The following is a 15,214-nucleotide window of genomic DNA, read 5'->3' as shown; positions in this document are numbered from 1 at the left end:
AACACACACACACACACACACACACACACACACACACACACACACACACACACACACACACACACACACACACACACACACACACACACACACACACACACACACACACACACACACACACACACACACACACACACACACACACACACACACACACACACACACACACACACACACACACACACACACACACACACACACACACATAAAGTCGCGTATGGGAAGAAAAAACAAGAAAAATTGCAAGGTCACGAGATGCGCGTGACGTATTTTGTTTGCCCCTGCCAATCCTCCGTGCTTAGCCTCCAGCGCTTTTGCCGGCACGGAAGAAGGCGATTGCAGCACGCGAAAATTCTTCGTAACTCCACTCGTACTGGATAGATTCTTAAAATTTTTGCGGCTTTGAACTCGTGAGGCAATAAACACTTTTAGTAAATTCATTGCATGCTTACTTAAAAAAAAGTGTTTCAGGGCCCCTTTAAGGCACACCACTCCGATCGCCTCACGTAGACGTCTCAGGCCCTTCCACTTTGGGTCACTACACGGCCGCTGTGATCACAGGTGTCCACCATATTGATGGCATATCATTTAGAGCCAGCAGTGCAACTCATGCAAAGGAGTTTGCCTTTGTTTTGGCCACTTCGCATTTCACCACTGCCACTATCATTACAGACTCGCGCTCAGCATGCTCTTGAAACATACAGGGTTCTACCATCCTATTGGCTGCCCATCTCCTTGAAGCCGCCTTGTGGCGCTTTATCCCTCACTCTGTAGTAATAGTATGGACTCCCGGCCACGCAGGTATTCCCGACAACGAGACGGTGAATGCCGCTGCCCGCGCTTCTCTCCCCTGAGCCACTTCTTTTCCAGATCCTGAGTCGGCAACTGGAAACTCGAGTCTCACACGATATCGTGATGTCCTGGATTATTGCCGCACTTCGCGTCAACTTTACTCTGACCCAACACGTGGTCTGGCAAAAGTGGACGAACGATCGCTACGCAACCTTCACGCTAATACTTTCCTTAGTCTGGCGGTCACCGGCTCTCCATAACAGAAGTCACTGTAAGTGTTAGCCGATACCTTTCACGTCGTGGCTCGATGAGCTGCCATTACACTTCCTTTCTCATATGCCTTTCCCCATCCCAACTAGAGAGGCCTAAGAGAAGTACCTACTCGGAAGCTCTATCTTGAATGCTCAATGCTCTTCGGAGGAGCGCGCCCGAACAGCGGAAATGTACGATGGTGTCGCGTCCCGGACTACGGTCATTCAGGCACACAACAACCCTTTAGTGGATTCCTGACTGTACTATTTACCACCAATATTACCACCAGCACGAGAAAATTGTTTTCGAAAAAAAAAAGCCACAAGCGGAAATGAAAAGTAATATAGCTGGAAGGATATTTTCCATTTAAACAGGTATATATTCATCCAGTCATTCTTAGTTTCTTCACGTCATGTTTCAAGGCGGCCGCGTGCATCGCAGGAGATGCCGGGTACACAATTGAAAACAATCAACACAGCGACGGGAAATGTTAGCGGCCATCCGGTAAAACTTATCGTTCTGGGCGCCTACAGCACATCATCTCCTCAGAATGTATACGAGGAGAAGAGAAAGCGGCCATCATCATCACCGAAATCAAATACATAGTAACAAGGTTCCCCATAAGCTCCAGCGAGCCCGCGCCACGCCACCACCATCCATCACTCCCGCAAGTTATCCCTAGACAGCCATCTTATCACCGTCTCCACGGCGCCTAATCAGAGCACACCCGGCTAGCTCGGAATAAAGAGGGCTCCGCTATGACGCTTTTGCGGAGACAAGGTTCCGATGGGAGAAATGACTCTAGCTCTGTCGATGGCCCCATAGTCATGGGGGAGAAACCAAAGGCTTTGTGCGCCATCTTCATTGCGTTTTTTATTCAGTTCTTGATGTCTTCTGTTCCGTTCAACGTGGCTGCGCAAGGAGAATGATTACGCACGGCTGCTATACGAGAGGCCATCGTAAACACGTGAGAGGGTTGGTCCTCAGCGTTTGCCGAAAGCGTGGAGATGTTTGTGGGGGAACAAAATTATTGAAGCTGGCCGTGCTTCAGATGTGCACTTGACAACCCCCCCCCCCTTCCCCCCTGTACACGTCGAAAAGAAAAAATGACGGCTTCTCTGCCGGGCCTGCAATAAGACACTGCCCCATATGGTCAGGGTTTTTGCGACCCCTTCTTTCCCTGTATTGAGGACCAGCTCGATTGACGAAACACAAAACAAACACAAAACAAAATAGGACATCATCGAATTTCGATCTTGGTGCTTCGCACAACAGAAAAAAAAGAAAAAACGAATAATAAACGACGGGGAAAGCCCGTTAGGGTGCTGTGGTCCGAGGTGGGAGATTCCGCGAGGATTGTAGAGTGCGTCGTGCGCGATGAACGGCGCGCTACCACTGCCGGTTCTGCGACTCAATTTCGAGGTCAAGCCGTGCGGATCAGATTGCATTGCTGTGTGCTCGCCTTCGCCGTGTGTGCCGTATTTGTCAGGGCTATCAGAGGAGATAACACTGAGTGAGGGGGGTTCGTAAGAACATAAATGGAAGACGTAAAGAAGAAGGACAACGAGGAGAGAACGCGGCCCACTATAAAAAAGTAAAAGCAAAAGAAAACAGTAAAGTCAAGGAACGCCTCTACGGTCATGAACTTCGTCTATGTTAGCAACTAGTTCATTCTTCCATAACAATCAATTCTCCCCATAATAGTTCATCAAACAGTTCTCACTCAATAATAAAGCACTCTAATACTCAGTGAGTCAATCCGTCCGTCCGTTCGTCGGTCGGTCGGTCGGTCGGTCGGTCGGTCGGTCGGTCGGTCGGTCGGTCGGTCGCTCGGTCGCTCGGTCGCTCGGTCGGTCGGTCGGTCGGTCGGTCGGTCGGTCGGTCGGTCGGTCGGTCGGTCGGTCGGTCGGTCGGTCGGTCGGTCGGTCGGTCGGTCGGTCGGTCGGTCGGTCGGTCCGTCCGTCCGTCCGTCCGTCCGTCCGTCCGTCCGTCCGTCCGTCCGTCCGTCCGTCCATCCATCCATCCATCCATCCATCCATCCATCCATCCATCCATCCATCCATCCATCCATCCATCCATCCATCCATCCATCCATCCATCTATCTATCTATCTATCTATCTATCTATCTATCTATCTATCTATCTATCTATCTATCTATCTATCTATCTATCTATCTATCTATCTATCTATCTATCTATCTATCTATCTATCTATCTATCTATCTATCTATCTATCTATCTATCTATCTATCTATCTATCTATCTATCTATCTATCTATCTATCTATCTATCTATCTATCTATCTATCTATCTATCTATCTATCTATCTGGCATATTGCAAGACGAAGTGAATCCGTCAATACAGTTACGCACAGGCACTAACCACCATCTGCAATGTCTAAGAGACCCAGATAGGGAGTAAGATGCGATCCGTTCACCGCAGCCAAGCACCCGCTTCTGTCTATTCTTTTTTTCTGTCTCCAAAAAGCTCAATGTCGCCGTTTGGAAGTGATCCAGGAGTGTAATACAGGCGCGTCTTCACGGGCTCAGATCGAAGGAGCATCGACGGCGGTGAAGCCTGTTCTCTCTGGCATCATCTTTTCTCGATCAGCGGACCATCAATCAGCAAGCTCAGGCCTCCGCGCGTGGCGCCACGACGAGCGGAGCATTGACAAGGGAAGTGTCCCATTTCCTCTTTGCCAACGCTGGGTTTTTGTATTGAAAAAAAGAGCAGAGATATACATGTAGGAGTATACCTTAGCCCATTAGCAACACGTTCGTCCAATAGATATTCGCCAGGCATACTTAAACAAATTTCTGAAGTTCACACGCAACTTCTTTAGTCGTGAATTATTAGTCGCATGCAATAACGGAACGAAAGCTTTTTATTGATTTGTCGAAGTGCTGAAGAGTCTATCAAAAAGGGAGCGGTATCACACGAGCGGTATCTCGAGATAGCCTTTAATTGATAAAAAAAATCAAAGATGGAGCAATAAAAAAAATCAAGCGTTTCCAGCGAGACCTCGCATTTATAGTGTAGTAAACTTCGACTGCTAGCATCGTCAGTAATGTCACGTTGTTTTTTAACAAAAACAATATCGGCCCAAACTACACGTAGAACTTATTCTTTAGTAATGAAAAATGTACGTAGATGGAAGATTCTATTGCTCCGGAGTGCGTGACGTCAAAATAAGTTTTGTAAAGAAATCACGTGAAACATTGCTATACACTCCCGTGTTAATCGCGGTTGCATTGTGCGAGCAGCGAGTGGCATTCTTTTACAGCTTAACATTTGTTTTAAGTGCGAAGCACTATATGGGGTGGGGGCTGTCGGTTGCAGTTGTCGTCGCTTGGCTGAACGCAGGCAAAACAGCATATAGCATAGTCATCTGTAGAATATTGAGCTCGCGGTAGCGTCAAAGAGAAGTCTTCCTCTTCTTCTTCGAGCACTTTGATGATTATAGAGCGGGTGTTACTACTATGGCTACGGAAAATGACAACACAAACCACGACTAAAAAGTGAAAGAGAATGATGCAGAATTTTGAATGCGAAACAATTCTTTGCGTACCGCAGAAACTTTGAGCGTTTCCGTCCGTCCGTCCGTCCGTCCGTCCATCCATCCATCCATCCATCCATCCATCCATCCATCCATCCATCCATCCATCCATCCATCCATCCATCCATCCATCCATCCATCCATCCATCCATCCATCCATCCATCCATCCATCCATCCATCCATCCATCCATCCATCCATCCATCCATCCATCCATCCATCCATCCATCCATCCATCCATCCATCCATCCATCCATCCATCCATCCATCCATCCATCCATCCATCCATCCATCCATCCATCCATCCATCCATCCATCCATCCATCCATCCATCCATCCATCCATCCGCCTACGCCTGGGTACTCTCGCGATCACCCCCTTACCTTGGGGTAATTTCAAATTAGTGCGGAAGAGTAAGATGGTTTGACCAATATGACTCGCTGGTCATGACATAAATAAGGTCACAATCTCGTCGCGTTCATTGTCAAACCCTCTCACCAGACGTGTGACACATACCCGCGGGCTGGTATGTGTCGCAGGTAGGCTGGTATGTGCCTAGAATTATTGACGCTTAGAATCTACCTAGGAACGACGAGAACACACACGAGTAATTTTAACACATGAATGTTAGGAAAAAGCAGACATCGGCAGCGTTCACGCGATGAATGTAAAGAATAAATGTCAGGGTTCCAACAGGAATGAATCCTTACCATTGTGCGTGACAATCAAGAACTCTACCACAGATTTCGCTAGCTTTCGGAACTCCTTTTCAAGTAGACCCTACAAGGTTCGTGAAACGTCAATTCTGGTTGCAGCGTTGCCTGTATAATTTAGAAACATTGCATATGTACTTCGATAACACAGCCGTCATGTCGGGTTAGGCGCCAATAATAAGGTGCCATACACTGAAGTTGATTTATATATTAGTGTCCAGGGCTACCATGCTCACGAGGACTGTTCATATCAGCTTACCACTTCCGGTGTTGCTAATAGGGAGCTTTAGAATAGCGCACCGCGAGCCCTTGCGGTGCGGTCACTGCCACTGCGCATCTGTCGTAACGCGAGTCGGCGTTCGCGTTCGCGGACCACACGCAAAAAATCCGAAATTGCGTGCGGTAATGGTGGCCCGTATGTGGCCCGCAAGAGCTGGTTTCGAGGCTACAAGCGGTGATGGCGGCACGCAAGCGCTGGTTCAACGCCTCCTAGATTTCTTATGCCTGCCGGATGAGCGCGAAACACCGGTCATTTATGGTGGCGCTGCCTACGTAGGGGTAAGTGTCTTTGTACTTAGCCTTTGAGATGAGCAATTTTGGCGTTTGCTACTAATTTCAGAGGATGCCTTGTATTAAAAAAGTTGCTTTTTGAATGACGGCGTCACTTACGTAGGGTTAATTTAAAACCTTTTAAAAACGTTTTCACGTTTTTTTATTGTATATAAGCTCCAAAAACGTATAAAACCTATTTGAAGACACCCCTATTTGAGTGGCGCCACCACCGTAGTTCCGACGACCGCCTCTTCCCAAGTGACCGCCGATAATCTGGCAGGCACGGGAAATCTAGGAGGCGTTGGCTGGTTTCGAGGCTACGGTGTCGCTGCGATCGTGCGTTGCGGTTCGCAGCCGAGCAAACGATATTCTGGAACTCCCTAATATTTATGCTGATGTTGGCAGCGTTACGCAACTGTAAAAAACTGGTTAGATAAAAAAATACGCGGCTGTTTAATGTATGGTTTTCCGTGCACTTGAACTCATGAGCGCCACTTCGTGCCGTATCACTCGATAAAAAATTGCAACACTGTCACCTTCCACCCAGTTCTTCGCATGATATTGCTTCCAATGTAAACGTGGGACCTGCCGAATTCGTTTCTTTGCGTATTGGTCCCCAGTGGACAGCACTGCGAAAGGCTGTTCGCGCAATTGATTGAGCGCATCATGACTAAATCCTACGTCGAAACTACTATTTATAATTTGATTCGGGGGAGTTAGCGCATAGTTAGTTGCATGCAGCCAAAATAAGATTACTAGAAGAGACATACTGACAAACAAGAGCGCCTAGTGTGTGTGTGTTCATTTTAAATCTCACTTGCGATGCATATAAGCAAAAATCTGCACGAATATAGTTAGCTGTGGGCGTAAATTCGATTGCACAGCGTAGCCGCAAGACCTCTGATGCAGAAGTGGTTTCGCCGCACACAACACTACTTCTCTCAAAGTTCGTAGACTTCCTTACCTTGAGGCACCCGTTGTGATCCCGTGCTCTCCTACGCATTACGTCCGTCACTAGCACATAAAAGAATAACGAGGGAATCGGCTAAATGAGAAGTCAAGAAAGAGAATTGACAAGCATACCACGAACTCGCATCCTTTATACTGTTCCCTCAATAGAAAAAAGGAGAAAAAAAGAAGTCCAGCGAGTGAGTGCCAGTTTGTCGCCTCTCTCTTCCATGAAAACTGTAAGAAACGAAGATAGGCAAAAATAGAAAAGCTCGCGTGTTACTTAACTAAACGACTCGAAAAAATATGATGTACGAAAGAGGAGATCAGGAAAATGTAATCCGATTTTTTGAATAAATGGAAGGGTTCAGGAAAAAAAAAGCGGTGCAGTTGGAGGCAACAATCGCGTTGTAACGAAATGAACAAGCAATTTCTTTCCGCTTTGTGTCGGGTAATATGCGCTCGCACGAAAACACCCCCCCCCCCCCACACACACACACGCACGCACACACTTCGGAGGGCTGGAACCTCTCACTACCGCCTACTGCAGGTCACAGATCAAGCAATTAAGACAAGAGAGTATCGAGGGCTTACAACAAGCCCAATTCGTGCGGCCCACGTTGCGAGCGTGCAAATCTGACGTTTTAACAACGGCGAGATTCACATGGCAATTACCGAAGAGGATGAGGAAATGCAGAGAAGACAACGAAACGTATGTTTTTTGTGTATCCCTACGCAGATTCCAGGGTACTAATTGATCAAAATAGCACAAGGGTGATCTTATACGAAAAATAAAAAATAATACAAGGCGCCTTATGCATTGTACTAAGATGACTTAGAGGGTAGAGCCATCTCCTGCTTCTTCCCAGTCGATTGTATTGATGCATTCCCCTCCCTTTTCTGAAAGTTTTCTGCAACTCCCGTAGTACGCCAAAGCCTGCGGGATAAGCTCGTCTATGCCCTGTAATGGCGCCAGCATGCCTTCACGTAATGTGTCGTCAAATTATAACGTAAACACATCCCATTGTAATCATAGGGTACATCACTCTATGATGAGATCAAATTATCTCATGACGGTTTCTTTCATCACTCGTGTAGGGGCCCATGGTAACGTTTTGCGTGTGGTGGGGCTTTAAGAATTTCGCCTTAATAATGAGTTACTGTCCCAGCGTTTTGGGTGTGAAATTGAGAAGATCAAATGAAACAGCTGAAGTTATAATTTGAAGAGGACAATTTATCAGCCTAAATTGACGCACAGTATCTCTGTACACGCAGTATATCGTCAAAATACTCCTGAAGTGATTGTAGTGACGGAATGCGATGAAGAGCGCTCAGTCATAGTGTTGCGAGTCATGTGACGAGGCTCAATCGGGAAAGTGGACTGACAGATTGACCAGTATGGGAAATCTAGATGGGCTCGGGAGGCTTTCTTTTTGGAGAAGGACCGGCTGGTGTATAAGTTGAGCTTGACGAAAGATAGAGGCCCGGGTATTGAGAGAGACGTGCAGAATGCCATCGGAGGACGATCGATTACCGACGCCATTTGGTCACGCGATCGTTTCAAGCTCAGCCGGTCTTCCGTACTCATCTATCGTCCCCCTTTTTTTATCGTAGTATATATGTTTTTTTTTCTTTTGCGATAGTCACATTTCGCTAAACTGTGCTGAGAACTAATGAGCCTTCGCGGCTTCGAAATCGTCATTCGCCCTTTTGGCGGTGCTCAATCCCTTTTCCACGCAATATCCGATTCTTCTCTGCTTCTGTGGCCATTGGAACGGGGCTAATGAAAGCTTCGCTGTTCCTACTGAGCCAATCTCGGTCCATCGACTTACACTGCGCTCAGTATATATCGCAAGAAATCAATCAACTAAACGCCCAAAGATCCGAAATGCGTACTGAAGGACTTATTGACCATAACATTTCTCAAGCGTTACTGGGCACTGTTTCGACACTAGAACCTTCTATGTGACACATAGCTAAATTGTCTTAAAGTGTCACACCTTTTAAATTTGAAACATGCCTTCAGTTTCGAACAACCATATAAAGCCGAACTGGGTCTTGAAAACCTAAAGCAAAGATTTACTGATCTTCAATACATGGTATGAAGCGCTTGGGATTCGTTGTACTGTATTGTATTTTGTTGTATTGTACTGTGTTTTATTGTATTGTACTGTATTGCACAGTATTGTTCGCATTGTATTTAACTGTAATGTCTTGCGTTGTACTCTAATGCATGTATTATATCGCATTGTATAAAAGCAGAGCTGTTATGGTCGAGGTCTGCCATGCGACATAGACAAAAATATTATCATTATTGTGAACCTGCACGTGCTCAATCATCCCCCCCCCCTCTTGAACTCCATACAGATGGTCAGATGGTTAAAAAGAGATGCTGAAACGTGTAGTTTTTAAAAGGTGTTCACTGTCCGTGCGTTCTCCAGTTAATTTTTAGTGGACAACTATGGGGAGAACTGAGATTTTGCCTAATTTGTGTGGCACATATGCCCAATAGGTGTCCTACAGCAGAGCTTTTATGGTCCAGGTATGTCTGGAGAGAACAATATAGAAAAAGAGATAAAAAAGGATAAATAAAGATAGCCAGCATAACCATATACAGTATAGTATAGTATAGTATAGTATAGTATAGTATAGTATAGTATAGTATAGTATAGTATAGTATAGTATAGTATAGTATAGTATAGTATAGTAAGGGGTAAGAAGGAGATGGGTGAGAGAGTAAAACCTTAACCAAATAGGGGCGAGCTACGTGCCCACCAGCTCTGCGGTTTCATTGCGAGCTGTATCAGTTAGGGGCCGCACGTTCTTGCTTCTCTTGTTTTGGATTGAAAAAATTATGCCGCCATTCTTACTTGAACTCAAATAACTGGTCTCGTCTCCATGTTATGCGCTTTAAAACAAACCTTGCACAGCGCATGGATTAACGTTGACAGATATGCTATATGTTGCATTCTATTGTTATACCAGATAAACTTCTTGAATAAGAATAGCATTTCTTTAATAAGCACAACAGATTGTGGATAAAAGGACAATCCCGCGTGCACTGTGACTACTGTACTGAAGAAAAAGTGTATGTATGCACGTATGTATGTATGTATGTATGTATGTATGTATGTATGTATGTATGTATGTATGTATGTATGTATGTATGTATGTATGTATGTATGTATGTATGTATGTATGCATGTATGTATGTATATATGTATGTATGTATGTATGTATGTATGTATGTATGTATGTATGTATGTATATGTATGTATGTACGTACGTATGTATGTATGTATGTATGTATGTATGTATGTATGTATGTATGTATGTATGTATGTATGTATGTATGTATGTATGTATGTATGTATGTATGTATGTATGTATGTATGTATGTATGTATGTATGTATGTATGTATGTACGTACGTACGTACGTACGTACGCACGTACGCACGTACGTACGTATGTATGTATGTATGTATGTATGTATGTATGTATGTATGTATGTATGTATGTATGTATGTATGTATGTATGTATGTATGTATGTATGTATGTATTAAGAACTATGAACGTGTTTAGCAATCGCCTTGTGATTCGATTTCATTTCATTTCATTTATTGGCGCTTAGTTCCCGAGGACGGGTATCATATAGGGGGGGGGGGGGGATACAATACACGGTGCAACGAAGAAAAAAATGACAGCATATCCACGGAGTGAATGGTGTTGAGTGGGGCGAAGCGCTGGAGGGTTATATATACAAACACTGCATACATTTCTTCGAGAAATTGTACAATTCGTAAGTGGTAACTATACGTCGCTTCTATTCCCCCTTCATTGTAACGGCTTTATGGTCGGTGAATGGGTGGGTTGGTGATGGGGCATAGTGAGATGTTTGCAAGGACGAAGTAGGGGGGCAGTTTGCAAAACTGGAACTATACGTGGTCATGTACAAGCAAGGAATAGACACTGTGAGACAATCTATGGTTCTTTAACGCGCACCTGTATACAAGTACACGACCATCTTGCATTTAATTTTGGCTACTTCTCAACATTATTTGCTTCATGGTCAGTGAAGTGGTGGATTGGTGATGGGGCGTAGTGGGATGTTTGCAAGGATGAAGTAGTGGGCAGCTGGCGAAGGTGGAACTATAAGGCAGTCACGTATGAACATACACATACATACATACATACATACATACATACATACATACATACATACATACATACATACATACATACATACATACATACGTACGTACGTACGTACGTACGTACGTACGTACGTACGTACGTACGTACATACGTACATACATACATACATACGTACATACATACATACATACATACATACATACATACATACATACATACATACATACATACATACATACATACATACATACATACATACATACATACATACATACATACATACATACATACATACATACAAGGGATGGACAGACCCACGCCTTCAGGAGCTTCGCCCCTAAAGACCTAATGAAAGAAGAAATAAGCATGAAAAAAATGCAATAACAAGTAAACATAAAGGAAACACATTCTAAAAAAAGGCAGACGCACAGGTGCGCAGGTAATGCCGGCAAAGCGTTCTCGGGGCGACGCAAAGCGCACCATGACCAGACACCATGCTCTCCTACGGCTAGCCGTAACAGTCTGCGATAATTGCAACGCGAGAAAAGTGCCGTCGCCATGTTTTTTGCTGATAACGCGTTTGCGCGCTAAAACTGTACGGACACGAATCTCGACGCACGAATTTTTCCGCGACAGTATGCAAAGCGTGCTATGCAAAGCATTTGCACTGAGAGATGCTCACTGCACCCCGAATTCGCGTTCAGATGCGTACGTTCCGCTGAGAAAGCGTATAAGTGCAAAGCTCAGCATCTGCAGCAGCAGCCAGATTAATACCGACGTCGGGGGCACACATTTTTGAGCAACAACGTGCTTACGCACACGAACTCCTCGTTGGAAAAGAGGTAAACGAGCAAGCAGGCCATTCCGGTGCTGCGGGTGTACAGCAGCAGCGTTCAGTAAACGCGAATAAATCTCCACCAAAAGTGTTTGAACTTTCTCACACTCTTTTGTTTAGCTCGTCCTGAAAATATTGCTTAATTATATTTAATGTTGCTTATAAATTATTCGTATTGTCAGTCCTTATTGCGAGTAGTGGCACATGCACAGAAGGAAGTGCTTGTGCAGTGGGTGTTGCTGCATTGATGTGGGTGCGCAAAGTTCGCTGCATTAGCACGTACGTAACTACTTTGGTCATAGTGCCAGGTCCATGCAGATATACACATTCTATGTAAAGTTCACTGTATATTAAAATAAACAGTTAAATTCGGCAGATCTCACGTATACCGTGGAAATCGTTGTCATGCAAAGCAAGCGGATGAATGGTGAGCGTTCTGTAATATCTTTTGTTGTCGTTGTTGTTGAGCGGATCATTAAAAATTCACCCTAAAAACATGTACAAATAATATACGCACATACATGTATGTTGGACATTCGAATATTTGTTTATATAATCAGACCCCGCCGCGGTGGTCTAGTGGCTAAGGTACTCGGCTGCTGACCCGCAGGTCGCGGGTTCAAATCCCGGCTGCGGCGGCTGCATTTCCGATGGAGGCGGAAATGTTGTAGGCCCGCGTGCTCAGATTTGGGTGCACGTTAAAGAACCCCAGGTGATCAAAATTTCCAGAGCCCTCCACTACGGCGTCTCTCATAATCATATGGTGGTTTCGGGACGTTAAACCCCACAAATCAATCATATTTGTTTATATAATCAGATGTTTACAGTTGCGTAACTATGCCAAGAGCAATATGGATAGCACAACTACACGCGGTTAGCTGTAACGTATAGCACATCGGCTTTCGAGGATGGTAGCCCTGGATAGTGCTACGTAGACCAACTTCAGTAAGTGGTGCTTATCGACAATTGACGCAAACCCGACATAACACCTGTATCATCGGCGTAGGTATGTAATCTTCATAAAACTAGACGGGCAGCCCTGCAGCGATAATTCACGTTTTATCAACAATATGCCGGCATAGGATCTCCTTCGAAAGGAGTTCCGAGAACTGGCGTGGTTCTGTGCAGAGATTCGTCGGATCAACGCTGTCGATGTGGGTTTTTGTTAACGCGCAAGCATTTAAATTACCATTGTGTGTTCTTGCCGTTCCTCAGTATATATTAAACGTCGAACATCTTTGGCACATACCCGCATGCCGTGGCCGGTGGTATGCGGGTATACGCCCCCCGTGTTTGGAGGAAAGGGTTTCACGTCGTACGCGACGTTATCTTCCCATTATTCTTGTCATGACCAAACGGTCATATTCTTCAAACCCTCTTACACTCCCATACTAATTCTGATCTACCCATGTTAAGGAGGTGATCACGAGCGCACCTATTTGTAGGCGACTCGATAGATAGATAGCCACTCAGCTCCGCTGTTCTTTCACGCTTGGCATCACTGAACCTGCATTATATTCTATTGCGCTTGCTACAATCATGACTAAGCTATCCGCTTGGTTCCTTCCTTGTGATGAACTACAACCTCATCACTCGTATGAAGGAATCGCTGCAGCAAGTTGTTTCAGTGTCGACTCGAAGAGAAATCCAGACGATTCAATAGCAGCACGATGTGCCGTAGAGATTGACATCAAGCGTGGACGTCCCTTCAATAACAGAACTCACAGCATTATAAAAATACTTCACACCATTGCTGAAATACGTTTTGTCCCGTAGCCATAGCTCTTTCATACACGGTGTGTACACTCCAACTTCGATGTCACGTACCGCACTGCACGTTACATCGAATGGCTTGAAACGTAGTGTGCACATTTGCACAAGCCTTCCGAGTGGACAACTAGCAATCATTTACCTTAATTTTACTGCGCAACGCTGCAGAGGATCACTTTGCTGGATACACTGCCATGTTCGATGAAATCCAGGCGTGACGTGTTCCTGGACCAACGTCAAGACTTCCCTTTTTTTCCCGCTTAGACCGAATGCAACAAAAACAAAAGCAAAACCGTGCATGCCTTTCGGAGATAATACTTCGTAGTTTTATGCAAGTATAAAGTACTGACTGCAGGATAAATAAATATAATATAGTGAGACATCAGCAGGCTTAAAGTACAGAAACTCACACACAACAATACATCCCACGATTTTCTTTCTTGCAATCTAACACAGGGTGCTTCGTAATCATGTCATGCAAATTTGACGTGTTTTCAGACAATGAATCAAAATGCGTGACGGAAGCGGATAATTTCGATCGCACTTGCCCGCGTGTCCTGGCATGATAACTCGACGCTGGACATTTTCTTACCACGACCGCTCCATCGAGCGCACGCAAGCCGTTATTGTCATGGCAGTAATCACAACACGAGCAAGTGCTTTAAGAGCTCTCATTGTCTGCAGAGAGCTCAATGGTGCACCTGCAAATGCAGAATACAGCCACATCTTTCTATACAGTGCTGCTCGTAACTTCCCGAGTGACGCCGGCTATATCCTTTCGGCCATGACGCACCGAAACAAGCCCGCACAGCTTCCTGTTATTCACGAAAGAGATTTCGTTAGCCTGCACCTCTTCGCGTCCTTCATCTGAAAATGACAGATGCGTAGTTATGTTTACCTGTCAGGCTTAGCAAGTTCTCTTATCATATTTCTTCTTTTGTGACTATGACGTGATTTCCGGTCACAAAACGGCGCGCAGACTCGCGTCGTACGCCAGTTACTCGGTGTTAGAAATGTCTCTCCAAACTACACCTTTCTCTTTAAATCGCATGTCCGTAAAATTGGTCGAATGCTTACTGCTACGAATTGTTTACGACTATGCCAGGAACAAAAAAATGTTAGACGAAGGACAGTTCTCTGACACTCGCAGCGCACAACACTCCCTCTGCGTAATGTTCTATGACTGTCTGTTTAAAAATGCGTTGCACAGAAGAATTAGAAGAATGGCCGTCGTTTACCTGTCAGGTGTGTATACGCAAAACTTTGTTCCGAGGGCTAATCCGGATTCGGGGGCAGAAAATAAGGCACTGTGGTACAATCTAGTTGCACTCAGTGCCGCAGAACGTCTGCAACGTGACGCTGGCTGCGTCTGTCCGATTAGGGTGAAATAAATAAATAAATAAATAAATAAATAGCTGAATAAATAAATAAATAAATAAATAAATAAATAAATCACGGCGAAAGTAAATAATAGCAAACAGCAGAACTCTCATTCATATTCTGGACATGAGTAGCACGTTAAAGACAAGCTGTCTGACAGTGCTCCGCGCGTTTAAGCGCGATAAAACAGCAAAGTTGAACGCCGCGCGTTCTCCGAAACAAACGTAGCTGAGTCACACGAAAAATAATCAGGCTCCTC

General features: G+C 44.9%; 1 protein-coding gene across 1 annotated transcript in view; it reads right to left on the bottom strand.

Moving 5' to 3' along the window:
• Positions 1 to 15,214, bottom strand: part of LOC119173478 (metabotropic glutamate receptor-like) — a 450,920-nt gene that overhangs the window by 370,981 nt on the left and 64,725 nt on the right. The gene's annotated exons all lie outside the window — the stretch shown is intronic.

Source organism: Rhipicephalus microplus, chromosome 5 (assembly GCF_043290135.1).
Source record: "Rhipicephalus microplus isolate Deutch F79 chromosome 5, USDA_Rmic, whole genome shotgun sequence".
Lineage (NCBI taxonomy): Eukaryota > Metazoa > Arthropoda > Arachnida > Ixodida > Ixodidae > Rhipicephalus > Rhipicephalus microplus.
This window is presented reverse-complemented; position numbering and strand designations above follow the sequence as displayed.